The sequence below is a fragment of the Macaca fascicularis genome, chromosome 4 (genome assembly GCF_037993035.2).
Source record: "Macaca fascicularis isolate 582-1 chromosome 4, T2T-MFA8v1.1".
NCBI lineage: Eukaryota > Metazoa > Chordata > Mammalia > Primates > Cercopithecidae > Macaca > Macaca fascicularis.
Genome location: NC_088378.1, coordinates 156,415,500 through 156,440,989, shown reverse-complemented (window position 1 = coordinate 156,440,989; position 25,490 = coordinate 156,415,500). Strand labels below are relative to the sequence as shown.

The 25,490-nt window shown below is 40.9% G+C and overlaps 2 protein-coding genes across 2 annotated transcripts in view; both read right to left on the bottom strand.

Moving 5' to 3' along the window:
• Nucleotides 1-25,490, bottom strand: part of ATXN1 (ataxin 1) — a 458,573-nt gene that overhangs the window by 173,546 nt on the left and 259,537 nt on the right. The window contains exon 6 of the mRNA NM_001436892.1: nucleotides 10,954-11,091. The gene's annotated coding sequence lies outside the window, so the exon portion shown is untranslated. The remainder of the gene's footprint in view (nucleotides 1-10,953; nucleotides 11,092-25,490) is intronic.
• Nucleotides 1-25,490, bottom strand: part of LOC135970357 (uncharacterized) — a 429,298-nt gene that overhangs the window by 144,271 nt on the left and 259,537 nt on the right. The gene's annotated exons all lie outside the window — the stretch shown is intronic.

The following is a 25,490-nucleotide window of genomic DNA, read 5'->3' as shown; positions in this document are numbered from 1 at the left end:
TTTTACCTATCACCACCTAGACACGGTAACCACATCAAAATGTATTTTAACGTTTTACTTTTTTAGAGTTCTACTCATATCAATAGCCTTTGGGAATCTCCCTACTCCTTTTATAGATGAGACTATTATAGCTTCCAAACTCACTCTGCCTTTCAGTTTGACTAATACTATAAAATTCACCTAAAATTCCAAGGGCCCTCAGCATATGCACATGGATAATTCTGACAAATGTGTCACCTTCACTGTCATAATTATTCTACTATATACATGTCAAGGAAGCAGAAGGTCTTAACAATACATAACTGAATTCACTGTCAGTGTAATGACAATGACAGTTAATGACAACTCCTATTACAGAGGAAATGTCTCTACAACAAAGAGACTAGCAAGTTGCAACTGCTCACCTGTTCACTTCAGCAACACATCATGATAGATTTTGTTTTGTGAAATGTATCATCATAACAGCATCATGGCTGCCACAGTTATTAGGGAGCAATCACTGGGCTAAAAACTGAACAGACTTTATCGCATTTCACTCTCTTAATAAGTCATCAGGGTAGGTATGGTCAGACCTTCTTTATAGATGAAGTAAATAAGGCTCAGAGAGGTTGGGCAATTTCCCACAGGACACACAGCTAATGAGTGGCAGGTCTGAAATCTGAACCCAAATGTGATTCAAAGAGCCTCTTATATGAACTAATACTTTAAATCTGATGCTGTTAAATGACAGTGATAATGATATTCCTTCAGAAGATAAGGAAATAGAGGCACCCAGAAAGAAAGTAGCTTGCCCTGGTCCAAAAGGGCAGGGATGGGAAGAGAACCCAGGTGTCCATTCTTAGCCTGAAGTTCCTGCTATTGGACAGCGCCCAAGGTGTTCCTATCTTCTCCTTAGTCATTAATTTTTTTTTTGAGATGGAGTCTCACTCTGTTGCCCAGGCTGGAGTGCAGTGGCATGATCTTGGCTCACTGCAACCTCCACCTCCCGGGTTCAAGTGATTCTCCTGCCTCAGCCTCCCAAGTAGCTGGGACTACAGGCATGCGCCACCACGCCCAGCTAATTTTATATATATTTTTAGTAGAGATGATGTTTCAGCATGTTGGCCAGGCTGGTCTTGAACTCCTGACCTCAGGTAATCCACCTGCCGCGGCTTCCCAAAGTGCTGGAGTTACTGCGTCCGGCCTAGTCATTAATATTTTGATTCATGCCTACCCTTGTGATCAACAACAACTTATTCAGGAAGAAGAGACAACGGGTTCTTTCCTTTCTAGTATGTTTCCAAATATTCATTGTGTATCTAGCTAGGTGGTAAAAAGAAAAGAACATGAAGCATGAAGTTCATGAAACCTAACTGGGCTATCATCTGCTTTGCCAAATTTCTTCTAAAAAAGCAACCATCAAACCCAGAGAAGAATTTGAATCTTCTAACTTTAATGCCATTCACATTAGTTGTATTTCTTATTCACATGAGAGAACTATCTTTATTACCTGTGCAACATAAAGAATGATGAGTATTTAAACACTAAGTGTTGAATTAACAGTTATACAATAATCCAAAAAAACAAAACCGTACTTCTCCACAGTATCAAAATGCACTTAATAGGTATTTATTGTTTCAGGAACACACAATGTCTTCTATCATTTAAATCATTTCGGCAATTTAAAATAAGGACCTGGCTGGGCACACCACACCCTGTCAAACAAAACTGATTTACTTTATCTCATATGAAACATCCTGAAAATACGGGATGCTCTGAAAGTGCCAACAGCTACCCTTGGAGTTTTTCTTTTATTTCAATTTCAGTCCCATATCTTCACTACCAGCCCTTATTTCAGCTATGGTAGAAGAAGTGAATACTTTTTGAGTACACAAAAGGTGCTAGAAATGGTCAGTTACACGCTAAATGCCTTTCCCATCATAAGCACACAGTTTCATGCAATTATCTTGGCTTGAGTGTGGTCATTCAGTGGAACAAATGATGAAGGTCAGTGAGACTACAAAAACTCTTTTAGTCGTGAAGGGAAAGGCAACAATGCATACCTCAAAATTCCTTTTATCTGTGGATCTTCAGTGCTCGGGGGACACCCTTTCATCAGTCTTCCTGGTTCCCCATTTCCTTGCAAAGACCCACCTTGAGTATCTTTCTCCGTGAAAAATGTCTTGGCATCTCCAGGACCACACAGACCAGAAGCACTCTAAGGAGAAAATGTCACCAAATCCATTGCCTGGGGGTTTCCACAGAGAAGTGGCCATGGAGGGAAGCCCCCAGGTCTGCCAATGTCACTCGACTGGCCATTTTAGATTTCATCTAGGCAAGGCCACCTTGGACAGGGACTTTAAGATACAATCCACAGTATTTCCATGTTCTTCGGATCCAAATCAGAAAATGGCAGAAAAAGTCATTTAGTGCCAATTCAATGTGGCATAAAGAGAGGAGAGCAATTAAAAAGAAGAGTACAAGGTGAGCCGTATTCCTCTTCAAGGCTGGGAGCATGGATAAGTTACCAGAGCTCTGTAAGAAGGCTCTCGTTACACTGGACAGCTTTCAGGCCAGACCTGTCAACAGGAAAAGTGGCCAAGAGGGACTGTCATGGTGTTTCCCTTCCTTCTGCCTCCCTTGACCTCTGATTCCTCCGAAACATCTACTCATGTCTCCAAATCTGCATGCCGGTGCTGATCAACAACCAGAACATTAACCTGATTCACAAGAAACACTGACACCATGAGATGCCCTGAGATCACCTAACATCTTGGCCCGGCAGTCCCCACATTCTGCCTGGACTACCCATTAATTCATTTGTTATTCTCCATGGGATTCTATCTGTACCAGAAAGACCATGTGGTCCATGATCCTTAGTAAGTGACACTCCCATGATACACTTAGTAAGTGACATCTTCCTCCTGGAGGCCTGCCCAGATGAGGGAAATGGAAAATCCTCTTTGAGCAAGGTGACTGCCAACTCCCTTCTGACCCTCTCGAGGCCACCCTCTTCCACCGCCACTCCCTCACTTGCCTTTAACGAAGTGCCAGCCAGCACATTGCTAGGACAACTGGCGTCACTGCAGAGGCACAGAAATAGATCACCAGTGGGGCTGGGAACCTGGATTATAAACTCCGATGACAGCGATGAGATACTGATTGGCAGCTAATCTGTTCCCTATGGTGAGTGACAGAGTAACACTACCCAGTGGGCAGCTCTCACCTTGACACACTACCCTTTCATCTACATTTGTGCTTGATGTGGTGGTGACTGAGAAGGGGCAAGGAGCTAGCTTTAGATAGACGCTGAATGACTCTGTTTTGAACTATGTGAGCCAGAAGATATGGAGTAACCACCTGACATCTGCACGTTTAATTTGTTAGTTTCCTGAAAATTAGGGAGGAAGGCTGTTCACAAGCAGAAGTATGAGAGCCAGAAACAGGTAGAGCCATCGAGGTTGCCAAAGAGAAGGAAAAAACAATCTGTTTGGACAAGTAATAGCTTTCTCCTTTCTGAACAATAGCATTCTACTCCTCTACCTCCTTTTAGAGATCAAAGAAGACAAAGTCAAAGGAAACCGGAAAACTATGGCTTGCCATGGTAGAAGAAGAGAATAATCTTTGTGCCCAGTTCTCTTTGTTCTCCAGGGTGAGTTTTACAATGCTTATAACGGGTAGCAACTCGTAGGAGCATTGGATTAAGACTGCCTATTAAAGTCTTGGATTTTAGCCCTGGAGAAATTACATTTTTTTTTCAATTCTAGGCAAGCCACAAAGGCTTGGGAAGAAGAAAGGAAAAATGAAATGAAGAGCAACCTAATGGAAACTTTAGAATACCATTTTGTCAAGAGCATTTTCATTTCTAGATGCACAAAGGAAGGCTGGTGAGGATGGCTGATGTGCAGATTGAAACACGTAACCAACAGCCCGGGACCTGTGCAGGGGTCCAGCAGCGAATTCTGCCAACAATGTGGGCAGGTCACCTCCCAGTGCCAGGCACTCAAGACTGGGAAAAGATCACAAGATGCTCTTTATAAAGGTAGTGAGAAAGAAGTAGAATTTAAAAGTAGAAGAAGATGGTTAAGAGTCCAAAGAGCATGATGATAAAAACCTGCCTGAGTTTTGGAAATAAAAGATGACAACAGAGGATCGCCATTTGTATACCATTTATGTTTCCATTTAAGGAGACTCTTCTTAAGTAAGTCGTTTCAGGAATATAAGCACAAATAGAAAAAAAATTACTCTGAAAACTTAATTTCTCTAACATAGGTTTCAAACAGCTAATTTGCTATCACACCTAAAAATCATTTTATACTTGTCAAAAATGACTTTTTCTGAATCATGTAACGTACTTGTTTAGGTGTCTGGAAAAGGTTAACATAATCCTCAGGATTTATAGAAGATGGATTAATTCTTTCAGTCTACGATTCTACTTAGCAATAATTTACTACATAGCTACCACTGGAAATTTAACATGAATTTAAGTTGGAGATGTGGTTAATATTTTTATGGTATAATATGATTCTTTTACGAAAGTGAAAAATTTAGATAATTAAAAAATGAAGTTACCTATTTTTCTCTTTACATTGGTCCTAAGGAGTAATTTATGTGTTGTTAAGAACCAATAGATTTTGTTTGGGTTCTACGACAAAACAATGTCAACTAGTTCTTATTACTATTCATTCATCCCTGCCCTTCTTTCTTGTGGATTCTTGAACATTGAGCACTTTGAACTTATACCACCTAAAAAATATATCTTTAGTTTTGGATGTGTTTTTCTGTCCAAAGTTCAGTTGGAAACACTGCCCTTATTAACTCCGGGAGGCATCATTCTTTAGGCATCTCAAGTTCCTGCTTCAACTTTTACATATAAAAATCTAAAATGGGCCAGGTGTAGTGGCTCATGCCTATAATCCCAGCACTTTGGGAAGCCGAGGTGGGCAGATCACTTGAGCTCAAGAGTTTGAGACCAGCCTAGCCAACATGGTGAAACCTCGTCTCTATGAAAAACACAAAAATTAGCCAGGCATTGTGATGCACGCCTGTAATCCCAGCTACTTGGGAGGCTGAGGCAGGAGAATCACTTGAACCCAGAAGGCAGAGGTTGTAGTGAGCTGAGATCGTGCCACTGCATGCCAACCTGGGCGACACAGCGAGAGAGTTTGTCTGAAAAAAAAAAAAAAAAAAAAAGATCTAAAATGATCCTGAAGAAAATGGTGGCCTGGTGACCATGTGCTACAAATCCTCATGCTATGTTTTTGTCAGTGTTCAAACAATTTCTGATGGAAAGCAAGCTCTGGCTCCGAGCTCTCACATGCCCAGACACAGAAATAGTACACAAAAGACTATTCCTAGTCTCTTCTCAAAGCGTCCTTTGTCTTCCCTAAATACACACATAGATTGGGTTGAAATTCTACCTCTGTTTGAAGGCTCAATTTAGATGTCTTCCCTGAAATTCCAGCGCTGATGACTCTTACCCATAGTCCCTTTCGTACACCTGACTCCGCCACCAAGTACATCCTCCCATAGCACCTTCCTAGAGTCTCAAACAGCGGTAAGTACAGATTACTCAGCACTGGATCCCTGATGGACTCAAGAACATCTTGGTACACAACAGTCTGTTAATAAATATCATGTATTGAGTGAACTCTAAACTTAAAGAGAAGACAAAAGCATTTTACCTCAGCACTATTCAGTTACAAAGCAGCCTGACCAGGCTGTTGATGTTTTCCTCCCCCCATAGAACGCGAAGGTTGTAAAAGATCCATGAACTTTTTTCCTTCCACAACGTCTGAGTGTTCTTTGCATTTTCCTCGTCCTGTCCAAGATGCCGAGAGAAGGAGCTGAGTACTTGAGGAAGAAGGCGCCAAGGGGAAAGGGTGTGCCTGGGATGGGCGCACTTTGTCAGCTGCCTCAGGAGGTAGCTCTGACACCACTTCTTAGAAGCAGTGACTCCTGCAAAGACCCTGCCAAAGGTGCCAATCCCAAATAACACACCAGGGGCAATGGCCAGGAACTAGCGAAGCTGTCAATCAGAAGCCATTCGAGGAAGTCTGAGGAAGAGAGAGAAATGGGTGAAAGAGAAAACTCTAGAAGACTTGAAGCGATTCCCAGCGCACTTGGATGGAGTAAGCTCAGTCAGACCCTCTCTGCCTTTACAATCTGCAGGTCAATTTGCAGGACCATTACAAGCAAGGGTTTAAGAAAAAGGAGATTGTTCTCCCTCACTTGTCCAACAGTGGTGGAATCTCCCCTTCTCTCCTGACCCTCTTACCTACTTCAGATTTTTTTTATGATAGTGCTGGAGAATTTGGTATCACAGATGGCAAATCTAAAAGGTACAAATTGACAGACACAGAGGGAAATTCCCAGATTGCTCTTATTAGAGAGTGTGTGTATGCAATTCTCTTACTCCGGAGATTCAGAGTAAGAGAAATTCAGCTCCCATTTTTTATGACTTATACAGACAGCATAATGCTGTTTACACAGGTACAGACGTATTTATTTTAGTCTCTCCATTTCTTCCTAGGAATAATGTAATGCCTGCACTCAGAGCAGTTATTCTGAAAAGGGACTACGCAGATACACAGAATTCCAGAAACGTTTATTATTGCTGTCCTCAAAAGCTAAATAGCACAATGCCTCCCTAAGAAAGCTTTTGTGAACTTCCCATCACACACCACAGAGACATTAAATGGGTTTCATTTGTACCAGCACACCATTTTTTCATTCTAAGGTGTGCACTGGAATGAAGTGCTATTCAGTCAGCCCCTTTCTAGGGAGATACAGCACTTCGGGCCCGGTCCTACTTTGAAAAGAAACATGAACGTAAGTAGTGATGAAATGATGTGATGATAAGAGACAAAACCACCGCCGTTCACAGAAAGCCAGGGCAGGATGCTCACAAACAAGTGACAAAGCAAACCACTCAAATGGAAAAGGAGAGGAAATACACACAGTGCAGACTTTTAAAAAAAGTATTAGAAAATCCCCAAACTCTACTGATAGGTCTAGAAAACTTTTTTTTTTTTTTTTTACACAAATTGTTCCCTCCTCACATTTCTTTATACACATCAAGTATCCACTTCTAAGGAAAAGAAAATAGTCTAGACTCTCCATCCCTTCCCCACACCCTTAAACTGCTGTCAGATTCAAGCAATCTCATCAGAACAGCATGTATGTTCCTTTTCCTAATGGCTCAGGCCCACACATGAGAGGCCTAGGGATGCACTTACTCTATCCTTAGACATTCATTCAATGAATATTTACTGATTGCCTATTATGGGAACAAGCAGTATTTTAGGTACTATCCATTCACCAGGGAAGAATAAGACTAAGAATAAGAATAAGGAGTAAGAATAAGAATAAGAATAAGAATACCATCCCTCCTTTTGCAGAGCTTGTAGACTAGTTGAGGAGACTGATGATTAACAAATAAATATATAGTATGTAAGATGCTTAAAAGAAAAAACACAGAAGGCTAGAGGACTGAGAGGGATGGGGTGGATGCTATTTTATGTAGATCAGGGAAGGCTGCTTTGATAAGGTAACTCAAGAATTCTTACTTAAGGAAGCAGAGAAGCTTAGGAATGAAATACGGATCTCTCTCTCCTTGCTTAGACTCTAACCAATATTTGAGCACAGAGGTGGTTAGTTTTAGAAAATTCAAGTTTAAAAATGGCTCCTGTTTATTTTCAAAAGGACCAATGAGTATGGACCCTAAATTTAAACAGCTAAAGCTACAGTCTAAGGATGGTCTCAAAGAAATACCTTTGAATTGTCATACGGTGCCTAGGAGGGTCTTGGGGAAAGGGTTTCATGGTAGTGAAAGATGTAATAACTCTTGTTTTCTTGTAACCTTAAGACTGTGCTCAATGTTTTAAAAACAGCTGTAAACGAGGTAGTGCCAAATCATTGATTTTTAGGAACCCAAGAAGGTAAAATAAAGGTTCAATCGGCCTCATCTAAGGCGGATACTTTATGCAACATGAGACTCTTAGGGTGAGAACCACCACTGCAAGTGATTTAACTGAATTTTCTCAAGTTGTCTATCATAAAATGAATCCCCGTGGTAGAGAGGGCCCAAGGTTATATAGCTAACAATAGCACTGTGCATAAAATCCAGGTCTGCTAACTCGGAGTTCAGTGTCAGCACCATTCTCTTCTTGTACAAGATCCCCCATCTTAGAGCCAGTCTGAAACATCTTCAGGGGCAAAGGCCATCTGCTGACAAGTGGTGGCAGATTTGAGAGGCAGTTAATGGGACATGCAGAGGAATGAATGCAAGGAGTAACATCTGCAGGGACTGCTGAGCATGGGAACCAGGACTTCCAATGGCTGCTGTGATTATCACTCACACATTTATACACCCACCCCCAGACCCTGTCCATGTGCAAACACGCGTTCTTTGAAAATCGCCTGCCTTCTCCACTGCAACAGCTCTCCATGGAACAGACTTTGGGGCACGCAGGACACTAAACCCAGGGAAGATAGAAAACCAGTGCTGTGAACATGTGCCCAGACAATGAAAGGTTACCAACATCACAGTTTACTAAGAAAACAAGGAACTCCCACTGCCCCTACCAAGCAAATGTGGTTTTGAAAAGAAAGTACTTAGCATGCAGAAAGAGTTCACTAGAATTTGGTATTTTCTTGCTCTTCAACACACTCCATTTACAGAAGGATTTTAAAATTACTTCAAGTCTGCCATGTGGCATCTTAAAATGTACACTTCAGAAGTTCTTTGAAAACCTCACTTAATCTTTGAGGTCTGACAGGGTGTCACATGAACAGTTCAAAGCAACGGTTAAAACAACAACAAAAAAACCCCACTAGATTTGAAACAAAAGCTATCTTGATTATGGTAACTGCACGAGTTATTTAAATAGAGCCTGAAACCTAAAGCAGTTTTACATAAGACACTCGTTTCCTAGGATAAAAATGCTTTAAACGATACCACCAGAAGTGCATTCTAACAGTTACCTGATTGGGAAAATGATTTCTAGTAAAACACACTGTAACTGGAGTACCCAAATCTAACATGGCTCACAATTATTCCTTGATAGTGATAGAAACTTTTATAATAAGGTTTTTTTAAAAAATAAATAAATAAGTAAGTAAAATAGTGCTTTCACAATGCTCTGCCCCTTAGAGGGACCCTAAACCAAGATGCTGATTGCTTAATAAAAAGGTAGTATGCTCTGGGGATGGTGGCTCACATCTGTAATCAAAATATTTTAGGAGGCAGAGGCAGGAGGATCACTTGAGCTCAGGAGTTCAAGACCAGCCTGAACAACATGGTGAAACTCTGTCTCTACCAAAAATACAAAAAATTAGCCAGGCATGGTGGTGTGCACCTGTGGTCCCAGCTATTCTGAAGGCTGAGGTGGGCAAGTCGCTTGAGCTTGGGATGCAGAGGTTGCAGTGAATCGAGATCACACCATTGCACTCCAGCCTGGGTGACAGAGTAAGACACCATCTCAATTAAAAAAAAAAAAAAAAAAAATTGAAAATAAGGTAGTATGGAACAATACACAGACTTGCAAAATATTTCTTTATAGGGGGTTCGCGACTTGCCCAAGGTTGCCAAGGTACTTGATCTCAACAGCAGGAATAGGATTCAGGTCAGTTGATTCCAGGTTGACTGATTTCCACTAGACCCAACGTGTACAGAATGGAAATACAATGAGGCTTCAGTGTCTCCCGCTGTCTGCTTTCAATGAAGCACTGGGAAAATTTGAATTTAATAAGCTCATATTAATGTTACTAAATTATTTAACCCTGAGGATATGACATGGATACATATGCATATTTTAATACAAATGTTTAGAAATCTATGAAACAAAAAATATTAGGAACTATTTTTTTCCATGTCAATACTTTTCTCCCTGATATATGCTGCACTTTGCGCTTTACAAATCTTGTAGGCAACTGCAAAAAAAATAGGTAATACATGCTCAAAAAAGTTTTCTGGCCGAGTTCACAAGAAGCTGGAAACCTAAAAATATATATATAGATATATACACATACATAAACAAGAATATACATATATATTGCAGAAATATTCATATGTATTTATATATACACAAAAACAACAAAAATTTAGAAGAAATTGGCTTGTCATTTCCCAAAATTTGAAGAGAGTATCTTTTCATCCTCAGAGGTGTTCATAGGCCATCCTGAGTTTCATGCAGCTATATTCTTTCCTAGTCAAAATCTCCTAACTTTGTTTTGTGACACAGTCCAGCAACAAGGTAAACTCTCCAGAAAGTAGCAGGGCTGAGCACCCTTGCATTATTTCCTAGTGGAAGGGCTCCCTGAAGTCACACTATGTCATCTCTTCCATTTCCTGATACTAAAACTTGTCATGCAAGGCGGCCATCAGGTGACAAGTGGGAACAAACTTTTCTAGTCTCAAAATCCCAAGCCAGTAACCTGATCAAAACCAGTAAATCAGCTCATTTTGAATAAGTGAAGTACCACACATAACTGCTTAAAACTTGCATACCTCAAGATTTTAAAAGCCAGAGAGAAAAATGTGATTTTCATCAACTGCACATACAGAAGAATAATTGCTGGATGGAAATGCTGATTGCTAATCCTTAGCCTGGAGAATTTTACCTGCTACTCACCAACCTAAAAGACTTGCAATAGCCCAGTTTAAAGGGGCCGCTCTAAATCTGATACTATTAGGCTGAACCAGTAGAAAAGAGGTTCCTACAATGAAAGAATCACTGCGTTCTATCCTTTTATTCCTGAAGTAGTTAGTTTGCAGCATGCCATAGAAGCTGAGAGAAAGGCAAGTTCCAGCAAATACAAACAGGACTTCTTCCCTTAAAAAAAGAAACTAATTGGACGATCACCTAGAGCTCATGCTAATACCCCTTCAACACCTGGCTCAGTTACATCAAGTGATTCATGAATCCTGACAAGGCAAGCCACTACAGATATTGTTCTTGGTTATTAACTTACAACATTCACTGCGTACTGTTCACAGGTAGCCTCAGCCTATACTTCACCATGGAGACTTCTCACAGGCGCTGGAGGGCTCCTGAGGGCTCTTGGGCTCAGGCGTGGTCTTCCTTCCTTTCACAGAGAAGTGAGAAATACCTAGCATGGAAATAGAGCAGAAGAAAAAGAAAAAGGTAAACGCATCATCAAATCACTTGTTATCTCAACAAATAAAGTCTCACGACCAATTAGACGAATTGATACTTCACCGAAGGTCATTTTCTTAAAAAAGAAGTTCAATGTTCTTGCTCTTTTCTCAAAAAGGACACAGCATGGTACAGCCAGACTCTCCTCACCCTAAAGTTGAAGCCATTTCTGGGAGATTTCAGACACAATCTTAGCTGAGAGGCAGACTTGCAAAAAAGCTTCAAAACAGGCCACGTGGCTTTACTCTTCTGCAAAAGGAGCCAAGGACTAGCACCTTCTACCACTGTCATACCTTACTGGGTCATGGAGAAGATCAAGAGGATCATTCTTGCCAAGCACACACAGTTCCCGAGAAGAAATCCACAATGTAAATGCAAAGCGTTACTGGTGGTCATAAGCCTGTTCCTGAGCCCTGGAGCCAGAATACAAAAGTCAGCACTGGCCAGGCACCAATCATCAGCTATCCCTGGAGCATCCAAACGTCTGCATGCCCGACTGTGCTGAGTTTCAGGAAAGAAAAGGAACAGAAACGAAGAATCTGGAATCTCTGGGGAAAAGAAAGTGAAGGCATCAAGCAGGAAGCTAAGAGAAAGAGTGTAAGGTGGGCCGTAGGGCACATGCGGGAGCGTGGTTATTTGGTACACGGCTCCCTCAGATTGCTGGTTTGCGGCGTTTTGTGCCCTGAATGTTTGCGACGCTGTGAAATTTTCCACTTGGCTGTCTGCCATTTCCGCCCACCGAAGACAACAGTTACACCCACCAAAGTAGCACAGCGAGGCCCTGATGGAAAAGGATTGGATAACTTTTTATTTGCTGTTGCTTTTAATGAAAAGACTTATTCATATCCTGATCATTAATATTTTCCACACCTGGATTTCTTGATTTTTTTCCCCCTTTTAAGGTTGACCGAGGAACAGCTTCTCCTGGAACGATACTATCAACTTATTTTGCCTTGTGTACTTTTGAGAAGCACACTTGAGGCACAGGAACTTATATTAGCGGCTTTGGGGATGACGAGAAACAGAATTTAAGTGCTACACTAGAATCTTGTCTGCTTCCCAAATACATCATCGACAAAGGCCAGTCATGTTTTTTCTTTCAAATCATGAGCATGCACAGAAAAAACAGAGTTGTAGTATTAGCATTGTGGGTGTCATTAATACCATTTCTCAGGGAAAAAAAAGAGTGGTCCCTCATCTCTAAAAGAAAGACAAGAATGAATAATAACAAATCGTAGATTTGGAATTGGTAACACACTGACAAGTATACCTCAAAATAAAGAACTACTAAAAAATGGAGAGACCAAATTAGGGCAGAAGAGAGAAAGGAGGTGTCTGCTACATATAATTAACCATCACTTTCATAATGAATACAGTTTACCAAGTGCTTTCCCATTAATTAAATCATTCACTTGATACAATTTTACTTGGTACTTGCTATATCCACCAGGCTCTGTGTTTGACGGGGGAATACATGGTAAACAAAATAGCTCAGGATCCTGCACCCAAGGAGCTCACTGCCTCAAGAGGAACAGACATTAAATAATTATACGAGTTTTAGTGGATGCATAAAATTTGAAAGCTGGATAGGCAGTATGAAGGAAAAATGAACATTGTGATTTGTAGTCATGATGGGGGTACCTCACTTAGAAGAAGGGTCTCAGGAAGGCTTCTCTTACAAAACTAACATTCAAGCAGGAAAGTAGAAAATGAGTAGAAGTTAGCCAGGCATCAGGTTTCCAGGTAGAGGAAACAGTCTGTGCATTACACGAACTGATCTAGCGAGGTACAACTGTTTTCTGTTATTTCACTCCTTTTTATTTTGCCATTTCAACTGAGTCCCCTTGAAAAAGAAATGAGTGACACAACTGTTCTCCGTACCTTGAAATAAGAGATGATTCATCTTTCTGACTGCTAGGCCATCAGAGCAACACACACCTTCTCTGTGATTAATTTCTGTGAGAGGAACACCCCTGAGGCAGGTGTTATTCCTGATGTGATGGTAAATAATGACCCTGCTCTCTAATGCACCCCAAGTCACTCCATCATCACAGTGAAGTAAAAGGAAGCTCTCTTGTTGACACCTGCATGCCACAGCTGAAGTTAAGAAACCCTCCCCCAAAAAGGACTGAAAACAGATCACATTACTTGTAGACTTCTGAAAAACATCTTAAGTACCTTGGATCAGGTACCAAATTTCTGGCTGCCCCTTGATGATTACAGTATTTTTATCATTTCTCTCTTGAACTTAAACAGCTTTTATGCCCACCATTAACAGTGTTCTGTCAGCCCTCTCTCTTGGTTCTTGGTTCAGTGCTCTGTTTACTTACCCACATGAGCCGCAAGCAAGGTGCAAAGAAATTAAAAGCAGTGGAAATGTCATGTTCATCTGAAGTGTTTTCTTCTTCCCTATCATCCCAGATCTGGCTCAACTTAATTCTTCCACTAAGGAAAATCAGTAGTTTGCTTTCTTCATCCTACAACATTAAAGCATCATCCAACAGGCTCATTCATGTTCTCCCCATGAATGGAGTAAGTCTGAAAGCCTGTCTGAAACAAATATGCCAAACTTCTATTTGAGTCTCTTTCCATTTAAAATACCCAAGATAAAATGTAATTTACTCTACAGGCTTCTCATACAAACAAAAATATTAACAATATTCCACATTCAAAGTCTCAGAGTACAAACCTTCACTTTGACCTGGCAACTTTGACTCACTCAGAAAGGAGAGAGAGGACAAGAAAAAGCACTTCCTGAAGCCAAGCTGTCCAATATCTGGCCATCGGACCTGGGAAATGATGCCGGGCTGTCAGTTTCATCCTCTGCCTAGAGGAGAAAATGACACAATGCCAATTTCTCCTTCCCCAGACTGCCCACAGCACTTACAGTCTCTACCACACATTCTGACCCAAGGTCCTTTTCAGTTCAGCACTTTGTTATACTGTCTTTTTATACTCCACTGGATTTATTTAAGTCTTGAAGGCTCAAAAAGTTTCTAAGCTCCCTGATGAAACAAACCTTGCCATGCCCTTCTTTTGCAACCTCCTAATAGCGTCTAGTGGAAGAGCCTGGATTTAAATTAAATGATCCATATCCAAAACCTGTTCTAGGACTTAACCCTTACGCCGAAAGAATCACCAGTCTACAGCTATACGTTAAGCCCATTTCACCTTTCTCTGTCCTCCAGGGACTTGAAACTCTGATGATGCCTGTCATCATCATGTGTCAGCCCTCCACAAACTCGAAAAAAATTAAATTACAACTAAGCCTTTATATTCTGTTCTTCCAATCCATTACATTTTTAGTCACTAGTGGATTTTGAACAGTTGTCATCTCCTTTCAAGATTTACAAACTCCCCCATTTCCTCGTCACCAGCAGCTTACATCCTTAGTTCTCATAGCTTCTCAAAGCCACTATTAAGGAAACCTTCATGGCATGAGAGGGGAGATGCAGACCTCTGAGGCAGTGATACTCAAACTTGAACAGCATCAGAAATGGCTGGAGAAGGCCAGGTGCAGTGACTTATGCCTGTAATCCCAGCACTTTGGGAGGCTGAGGTAGGAAAACGGCTTGAGCTCAGGAGTTCAAGGCTGCAATGTGCTATGATCACGCCACTGCACCCCAGCCTGGGTGGAAGAACAAGACTCCGACTCAAAAAAAGAGAAGAAAGGAATAGAAATGGCTAGAGGGTCTTGTTAAATCAGAGAACGCTAGGACCCATCTGTGGGATTTCTGATTCAGTAGGCTTGGGGTGGGGTCAGATAACTTGTATTTCTGACAAGTTCCCAGGTGATGCTCGTCCAGGGACCACACTTTGAGAACCACTTCTCTAAGGTTAAATGTTTCTGTCAATTACAGGGCCAGAGAGATGCTAAGGATCTTCTGAGTATATTTAATCACCATATGATAGCTACATTGAAAGCAATGATACCTGTCTATTTTAAAGGAGCGATAAATGACTGAAAAAAAAAAACCAACCCAAAAACCAAACAACAAAAACCTTCACATACTATATAACCCAGGTTATTACACTGTGTGTGGCCTCTCTACTTGGGCTCTTAATCCATTCTCCTCCTACTGGCTCTAGATCCTGCTGGGGTCAACTCTGCCCCCAACTTCCCTTCAGTCTTTTTCCTTTCTACTGGAAATTTCACATACTCCAAGCATACTCAGTCACTGCTATTCCTAAAAGACCTTATCAATACCCTAATACCGTCCCAAATGGCTGTCCCCTCTCTCTTGTTTACCAACAAACAGTTGTACTACACATTCAATGCCAGTATTTCACCACCTATATCTTAAAACTCTGGAGCTTGATTTCTACCACTTTTCTCTGTGTTAGTAACCTTCCTTCTCCTCCAAAGGTCACGAATGGTTTCCTGCCTTCTAAATGCAGTGACCTTTGCTGAGTCCTCCTCTTAACTTCTCTAACAACGTCTGATACAGTTCACCAGTAATAGTTCCTTCCATTTTCTTTTCCTTTTGTTTAGTAGACTAGCATTTTTGCCTCAACAGCATCTTTTCTGGAATGATCTCTCCCCTTGGCTGTTATCTGGGCTGGGACGACTTCACACGTTGGCCCGGAAGATGGACATATGACCCAGGTCTGGACAATCGTAATACAGCAACCCTCTAGCCACAGTCACTGGTCTAGGGGTAGGCATGTACCCAAGGCAAGCCAATCAGAGGCGTCTCTCAGACTACCTGGAACTAAGAGGAGCAACACACTCTTTCCTAGTGAGACCATGGGAGCAGGATGCTACTAACAGCTGATTTCTTTATTCACCTCTTAAGGAAAATCCACTGGAGAAGGCAGCTTCCCAGTAGAGAGCAAAGCTGAAAGACAGAAAATCTGAGTCCTGATGACGGTAAAGTCCCTTGGATTCAGCCATGCCAAAAGTTAGACTGATCCCTGAACTTTTTTTTTTTTTTTTGGTGAGATGAAGTCTTGCTCTGCCACCCAGACAGAGCAGTGGCACGATGTCGCTCACTGCAACCTCCGACTCCCGGGTTCAAGCAATTCTGCCTCAGCCTCCTGAGTACCTAGGATTATAGGCATGTGCCACCACACCTGGCTAATTTTTATTGTTGTTGTTGGTTTTTTTTTGTTGTTGTTGTTGTTTTTTGAGATGGAGTTTCGCTCTTGTTGCCCAGGCTGGAGTGCAATGGCGCACTCTCAGTTCACTGAGAACCTCCACTTCCCGGGTTCAAGCGATTCTCCTGTCTCAGCCTCCTGAGTAGCTGGGACTGCAGGAACCCGCCACTACACCCAGCTAATTTTTGATATTTTTAGTAGAGATGGGGTTTCACCATGTTGGCCAGGCTGGTCTTGAACTCCTGGCCTCAAGTGATCCACCCGCCTCAGCCTCCCAAAGTGCTGGGATTACAGGCATGAGCCATGGCGCCTGGCCTGATCCCTGGAATTTTTAGTTATATTATGATAGACCAAATTCTAATGTAGCCCACAAGATTGCCATGCCCCCCGGCAGACACACACCTCTTCCCAGTTAGTCAATGGTACAGTAATCAAGGTTCTGCTGTTGTGAAGGGATTTTGCAAATATAAGTGAGGTCCAAAATCAACCGACCTTAAAATAGAGAGATTATCTTGGTGAGCCTGATCTAATTAAGAGAACCCTAAAAGAGATGGGGCTGTACCAGGAATGAGAGAGGACATGCTGATGGAGGAGGCAAGTCATGTGGCAAGGAACGGAAGGTGGATGCCAGGACCTGACAGTGGCCCCCAGCTCACAGCCAGCAATGGAACAGGGACCTCGGTCCTACGAGACCACAAGAAACTACATACAAAAAACCATGTGAGCTTGAAAAAGGACCATGAGCTCCAGATGATAAGGCAGCCCTGTCGACACCTCAATTTCAGTCTTATGAAACTCTGAACAGATAATTCAAGTAAGCTATGCCTGGACTTCGGATGTCCAGAAACTGAGATAATAAATAGGTGTTGTTTAAGTCATTATATTTGTAATTTACCATACAGCAATAGAAAACCAATCCACATATAATACAATAAATTCCTTTTTTTGTTTGAATCACTTTGAGTTTAATTTGTCTATTGCAACTAAAGTAAACAAATAATCTTAATTTCTCTGAGATGGTACTTTCTTGGGTTCCTTATATTACTCCTTATAGCCCCTCTTCAGTTTTTTGCTCTCCCTGTTCTTTCTAACCCTACGGGACAGATTTCCTAAGGCTATCTGCTCAGTTCTCTTTACTTTCTATAATGATTTCCTTCTACTGTTTATCATTCTTAAATCTGTATCCTGGTCCCTGGTATCACCCCCTACAAACTCCTGGATATATGCAGTGGAAATAAATTATGTTTATTTCAAAATTTCCCAGTCCCTTGCTCCAAATCCAGCTCCTCCTCTTTCATTTCTGATGGAAGCTGACAGTATCATCATCTTCTCCTCTTTCTCCCACATTCCATCAGTTTTCAAGTCCTACCAATTCTGCACCCTTTCTATCTTCACCGCCCCATGCTAGTTCAGACTGAGTTCCTCTCACAGCAGCCTGCTCATTGGTCTTCTTATCAATGCTCTCTCTCTAAACTATTTGAGTCATCCCTGTTGGATCAAACTTCCTAAAGTAAACATTATATAACACAACTTCCCCATGCCATCCATACCTTCGTTGGTTCCTACAGCTTACTGAACATCTTTGAAATTCTTTATTTGATGTTGAAGATCTTCACAATCTGGCCCCAGCATGCTTTTCCAACTTCATTTCTACTTCTCCCTCATGCACACTGCAGCAGCCACAGTGAGCTTCTCACTTCCTCTATGAGAGCCTGCATTTCTACTCCACGTGTCAAAATGTAAGCCAGACCTCCCAAGACCAGCTCAAATCCCACTTTTTCTATGACTCTTTTATCCTCTTATTCTACAACTTTCTCAGTCAGAAGGTTTTTGTTGTTGTTGTTGTTTTGTTTTTGCAGGTGAACGCCTATGGTTTAAAAATTCCTTTTCCTTGTGTTACTAATCATTTTATTCCTTATCCTAAAATAGGTGTCATTTCCCCAAGTGGAATGTGGTAACTTCCGTAAAGGTAGGGTTTCTGTCTGTCTTCTTTTTGTAAGCTTCATGGTGCTTTTGCAAATGAGAACTCTTTGCTCAATATTCGTTGATTAACGATTGGTAACATGGCATTATATTGCATTATTCTTGAAGATGTTACATGTCTTTGAGTCTCTGTCCTCCATGGTTATCAAATGGAAGAACACCCTTTTGGGTGACTTGGAGAAAAATCATCACATAAGCCTCTAAGGAAACTCCCCAGTCCATCAGTGAAATGTTCCACAAGAGCCTCTTTTCCCAACTCAGGACTAAAGCTAACTCTTTGTATTTTCTTTCTGAGGAATAAAGAGAAGCTGCCAGGGCTGCTAGCAATTGCAGAGTTCAGAAATGCTTCCTCTGAATGAGCACACTCAGCCCAGCAGGGTGCAGAGCCCTGTCTCCACCCTGCCCACCGAGGAGCTTACGTGGCAGGCAAGCTGGGCCAAAAACACCCCTTTCCCAGGGAGAGGCATCTCCAGTGCAGGGCTGGACTGAGGGTCCAGTCAGACCTCAAGAAGAGTTGGAGGGAGGTCAGCGTGGGAGGCAGGCCACAACTCAAGGTATTCTGAAGAACATGATTTATTCACAACATATGTGTTCCCCGTTCAGTCAACATTTGATCATTTATGTGAGTTATCCATTGTACAATTTCTTACAAACTGGCTGTCCTTGGATACCTAGCACGCACTCAGAATATTCTCTGTGTATATTCACTGGTTTGTGTTCAAGGAATGAAATCCAAAATTAGTGTCTGCCTAAAGAACACATTATCACAGAGATAAATACGCTGGAAAAATGTCTATCCTCAAAAGCTTTTTAAAAAATTATAGTTCATGTTGATCCATGCCACTGTTTCTTATCATTAGCATGGCTTATCACATAAAAGTAAGGATTTATTCACACAAAGATTCTCCTGGTGCGTGTATTTGTATGCAGGTTACATCTTATGGATGTAGTGCAAAGTTTGCTACGAAATATAATTATACATTGGAGAAAAGTATGTCTGCATATCAAGAATAAAATGAAAATAAAATGTAAGTTGAACACAGAGATGATAAATACCCAATCTGTGCCGAGCAGCTGTAGAATGACATCTCAGGAAATTAGTATTTTAAAGACAAGATGTCATGTGCTCCTATTGACAACTTATTCCTGGCCTTATTTGTTCAACACACAGGTCCTTCAGGGATTGTTGTAGCATAACAGAAAGAACAGTGGGCCAGAAGACAGGGAGGTCTGGGTTTAGAAGCCCAGAGACTCCACAACCCCTGAGTTACACATCCCCTTTCTGGTTGCCGTGAGTCATCACACACCTTCTGCCCAGAGGAGAGTTTTCTTCCAGCCTGCTTGAAAAGGTCAGTGTTTAGGTGTTGCAGAAGTGCTTGGTGAAAATGGGGAAGGTGGAGACACAGGCTGTGCCTCATGCTTTGATAATTTCTGAAGCATTTGTAAATCATGAGCAGCTAAGGTCTGCAAGATGCTAATGTGTGCAGTCCAGTCCTCTGACTTTAAGTCTCTTTCAGTTCCTGCTCTATTTGCCTCTTTTTAATAACTCAATTAGTAAAAATTCTAAAAAAGAAATAGCTAAATATTTTCCTCTCATTCTTTTTTTGCCATAATATTGGGAGTTATATGATAGTATCTTCAACTGTTTTATTTGGCCTGACTTCACAAAGTACCAAACAGGGAGTGAAGACAAAATGAAGAGACAGAATCCATGTATGCATCTCCCAACTTCTGTCCTTTTGAACAGACACAAGTAACAGAAGTCACCAAAAGTATTAAAAACACGATCTTGGAAGCATCCTATCAAAGCCACAACTTCCTTTTCTTTTTATGAAATATTACTATGCAAAATTACATGGCTACAGCTGGGACATCAAATCATGCTTTAAAAAATGAGTACTGAGGCTGGGCGTGGTGGCTCATGCCTGTAATCCCAGTACTTTGGGAGGCCAAAGCAGGCGGATCATTAGAGGTCAAGAGTTCAAGACTAGCCTGGCCAACATGGTGAAACCCTGTCTCTACCAAAAATACAAAAATGAGCCAGGTATGGTGGCAGGCACCTGTAGTCCCAGCTACTCGTGAGGCTGAGGCAGGAGAATCGCTTGAACCCAGGAAGCGGAGGTTGCAGTGAGCCGAGATTGCACCATTGCACTCCAGCCTGGGTGACAGAGTGAGACTCTCTCTCTCTCTCAAAAAACAGTTAGTATTGGTATATTAGTAAAAGTCACTCAAAGCTCAAAAACAACAGAATTATCTTCCAAACTTCAAAATCAGTGCCAGATTTAACTACTTAACTTTTGCATAACGTTTGCCCCCACAGAACTTTCCATAATAATATTACGTCAACTGCACTCATTTTCTTTTTGGTCTACTTGTTTTACTAAATTAAAAGCCAACAGATACAACAACTCTATACTTTAAACTTCTCTTTTAATACTATTCCGAGTAACTGCCTCCTTGTTTAAATATTACAATTTTCTGACGCAATCAGAACAAAAGTATTGCAAGACAAAGGTGCTATTGAAAACTTCTCTTTTTCTGGAGGAGGCTTCATAAAAGCATTCTAGCTTAAAACTGGGATTTCAATGGTCTCAACTGTGAATACCATGTAGCAGAAATGCCACTTGGCATTATATCTAGGGATTACCTGTTGAAACACCAAAGACAGGTATACCTTGATGTGGGTTACGTAGGGCCGGGTAAGTAACAAGAAATACAATTATTCTTTCTTTCTATGAATGTGGCGCTGAAGATTTGATACCATATTTGGAGCACAGATCCATCATGTGGAGGGATGGGGAAACACAAGAGAGGGGTGCTGAGTGTGACCACATTCCCACACGCCTGTCTGAGCCCGCTACAAGTCACACTGCATCATGAAGGACCCTGTATTCCACTTGCTGCAACATTTCCAATGCAAATAAAGGAAAATATCAACTACTATTTTATGAGTAAAGGACGCTGGCAAGATGCAGCCATGCGTGGTGTGTCTTAAGAGTCCTGAAACTCAGTTAAAATACCTGATGACCACGTTTCATTAAAAACCCCAAGGAATTTCTTTACACTATGAGCATTCTACAAGTTTCCTACCTCTCTTTAAAACTAAATATTTAAAACTCTTTAGAATTAGCAACATCTGTGTGTCACCTGGCTCTAGGACACACATTCTCGGGGAAGAGCATATCCCCATTTCTATTAGTAGAAAGAATAACAGGATTTCTCCCCTCCTCCTTCATCTCGCAGATTTAGGGGTTTATCCTAGTATCATGGCTCAGGGGATTCTCACACTTACAACTCCTAACATATCAAAAAAGGAGAAAATCTCTCTTCACTCCTTAATTGTTTTGTCGAATAAGCTCTCAAAAGTTCATTTTTGTTACCTTTTTCAGGCAAAATAAGAGGCCTTTTACAAAAATTCTATTGCTAAAACAATGGAATTCTCCCGAGAATGACTTCGTTATGGAAATGAAGTGACAGCTTCTTTTATCTAGCCAGGCAGAAAGTCTGCATTTATAAAAGGCATTCAGAGCACTCAAGTGTTGTGTGTGGGAGGACAGAAAATGCTATTTTTAATTCAGATTGCAGCATTCCTCCCATCCAGGTCTTTCAGTATAATCATAATCATAATAAGACTGATCTAAAAAGAAAAAAAAAAAAAGATTCCCATTCCTGCTGACCCCAGCAGAAAAAGAGAGAAAAAAAGAAGGAAAGAAAATTAAGAAAATGATTAATACAGCTTCCTTCCACTTTTAGACCATTCTGTTGTCTTGGAGATCCACCTTCGAGGCAATCAGAGCAGACTATCCATTATCCAGAGTTAAAAGCACTTAAACTCTGCTAGTAACGGCATCACGTCTTCTCACACAAATTTACATTTTTGTTCGTGTGGCTTTCCCTCTCCTAAGTTTGCAGGAATTGCCTGTGCCTGCTGGGAAACGCCGTGCGAGTTCCTCCATCTGTTTCCAAGACTTAACATTCCTTGGTGACAGTGCAATGGACGAGTCTAGCCTGGTGGCAGGGCCATGCTGGGAACTTGACTTCTAATGTCAATCACTGGAATGCCCTTCTAGTAAGGAAGAGGTGCCCAAGCTTCCGTTTGAGTTAGCACAGACCTTTCTAGGTCAGGTGTAGAATCTAGAGTGATGAATGGAAGTGCTGGAAAGGAAATGAAGACCAGTGTAGATGTCTCTTTGCAGAAGTTGGACATTGGAGGAAAAAACAGAATAAGACGAAAATAGAATCACAAAGGGTAAAATGACTGGTTTAAAGCTACACGTGCAGGATTAGAGAAGAGATGGGGTCCAAGGGGTGTTTTTTAATGAAGATGAAATTCACATAATACAAAATTCAGCATTTTAACTATTTTTAAAGTGTGTAAGTCAGTGGCTTTTACTCCATGCACATGTTGAACAACCATCATCACTATCTAAATCCAGAAGATTGTCATCACACCCCTTACCCATGAAACAGTCACTCCCTGTCCCCTACTCCTCTGAGCTCCTGGCAAGGACTAACCTACTTTCTGTCTCCAAGGAGTTGCCTATTCTGGATGTTGTGTATAAACTGAATCATACAAGATGTGGCCTTTTGTGTCTGGCTTCTTTCTCTTGGCATAAAGTTTTCAAGGCTCATTCATATTGTAACATGTACCAGTACTTCATTCTTGTTTTAGTTCAATAATACTCTATTGTAGGCTATACCACATTTTGTTATTTATTCATCAGTTGATGGACATTTGGGATGATTCCATGTTTGGGCTACTATGAATCATGCTGCTATGAACATTCATGTACATGTTTTTGTTTGAATACTTGTTTGCAAATTTCTTAAGTGCATACCTAAGAGCAGAACTGCTGAGTCATGTGGTAATTCTGTATTTAGCTATTTGAGGACCTGCCAAATTGTCTTCTATAGTGACTGCACCATACTACATTCCTACCAGCCAGGTATATTCCCATTTTTTCCACATCCTTGTCAACACTTGTTATTTTCCTTTTTTAAAAAAATTATGGCCATCATAATGGGTGACCATAATAAAGTGGTATCTCATTGTGGTTTTGGTTTGCATTCCCCTAAACACTAATGATGTTGGACATCTTTTCATAAGCTTATTGGCTATTTATATATCTTCTTTGGAGAAATCTCTATTCAATGCCTTTGTCCATCTTTAAACTGGGTTGTTTGTCTTTTTCTTTTTGAGTTGTAAGAGTTCTTCATATACTCCAGAAAATAGACCCTTATGAGATACTGATTTGCAAATATTTTCTCCCATTCTGTGGGCTGTCTTTTGACTTTCTTGATAGTGTCCTTTGGCTCACAAAAGCTTTGATGCTGATGAAGTCCAATGTATCTATTTTTTTCTTTTGTTGTTTGTGCTTTTGGTGTCATATCTAAGAATCCATTGCCAAATCCATGGTCATGAAGATTTACTCCTGTTTTCATGTAAAAGTTTTATAGTTTCAGTTCCTACATTTAGGGTATTGATCCATTTTAGTTCATTTTTGTATATGGTGTGAGGTAAGCATTCTTTTTCCATTGTCTCAGCACCATTTGTTGAAAACGGGTAAGAGAGATTTTGAGTATGAAGTGATTTTAGTCTTTTCTCCTGAAAAAAGAAAACTTTAAAAAATATATTATTTTAAAAATTAATTTTCTGGCTTTTGGTTACACTATGACTGTATTCAGCCAGTATTTAAATGTTTTACCTCATCCTACATTTTAAAGATGCAGCAAGTTTTCCAGAATGATGACCAACCAGAGCCAGGATACTGAGCTTTCAGGGAAGCCAGCCACTTTTTGAGGTGGTGCTTTTGCAAGAACTAATTTCCAAAAGCAACAGTAGCTTAAAATTGCTGACTTTCCTATTCTTTGGGTTGCATTTGCTTCTGTGTTTGTGCCCCTCTAGTGAAGAGCCCCTGTCTTCAGATATCCATAGACTTCTGTTCTCTTTCCAAGCCCAACATCCACCCATTAAGATTGGCTGTTTGGAGAAAACTTAATAAACGAATTCATATCAAACTGTGTATAACCAAGAGAAATAATACACTTTTAGCATGATAGCTAAGACTCTGTTTATTTTAAGCAAAAAGAATACAGTGTAGGTTGTAGAATTCTGGCTATCATCAGTTCAGCCAATGCAAGGAGTGAAAACTTTTAAATTCCCCTAAAGCATCCGTTCTCCAACTTGGCTACACATTGTGATCACCCAGGGAGATTTAGAAAGTACAAATGTCTGGGTTCCACCCACAGAGATCCTTACTTAACTGGTCTGGGGTACAACTCAGGCAACAGAATTTTGGAAAGCTCCGCAAGTGATTCTACTATGCAGCCAAGGTGGAGAGTCACTGCCCTGAAGTCAGCAGAGGTTGCTACCTACTCCTCCCACAAAGGTGGCTCCTCTCATCACCTTGCACCACTTGCAAGCAATTAGGGATGCACATTTACATGTTTTTAAAAGTCTTATAATTTCTGATTAAAACCAACAAAACTTGAATTTCTTTTATCAGTTATCATTCACTCTTCTCAACAACCCTGTAAAAGTAGGTTTATTGTTCCCATATGACAGACGAGGAAACAAACTCTGAGAGATTAATTAAGGACAGTCCTAGATCACAGAACTTGGAAGTGGCAGAAAAATGATTTTAATACAATTATTTCAACCCTACAGTCTGTATCATTATAATCTCCCAGTAATTTCAAAAGGGCCAGCCACTGTGAGTGTGGGCATATAATCTGGTTGCATCGTCATTGTGGCACTCATCTTGTGGAATGGGACGAGGGGATATCAACTCACTGAAGAGAATAGTGGGCACTACCTCGATCGGTTACTATTTACCTTTTTTTCTCTATATTGTAGGCATGTGGGTGTGTGAGTGTATGTAAGTGTACATCCACCTAAGGAAAGTGGACCTCAAGGGTACATCTGAATTGAGAAAAATATGGCCCAACTACAAGAATATACCTGGGTAGGGTTTTCAGAGATGGCACAGGTATAGTAATTCTTTCCAAGATGTGATAAGACTGGTAAAAGGTCATGAAATACCTTCATTATGATAAAAAATAACAAACATTGAGGAATCTACCAATTCATTCATTTATGGATTCATCTAATGCCTATATATAGATTACAAAGCTCAATCAGTAGTGAGTGACAAGACTGAAGAATGTCAGGCAAAAATCTCCAATACTTAAATATTCAGGTTCTTATAATAGACAAGACACAATTTCCACATAATATCATCTTGTCTGCCAATGCATGGGGCACATTAACAA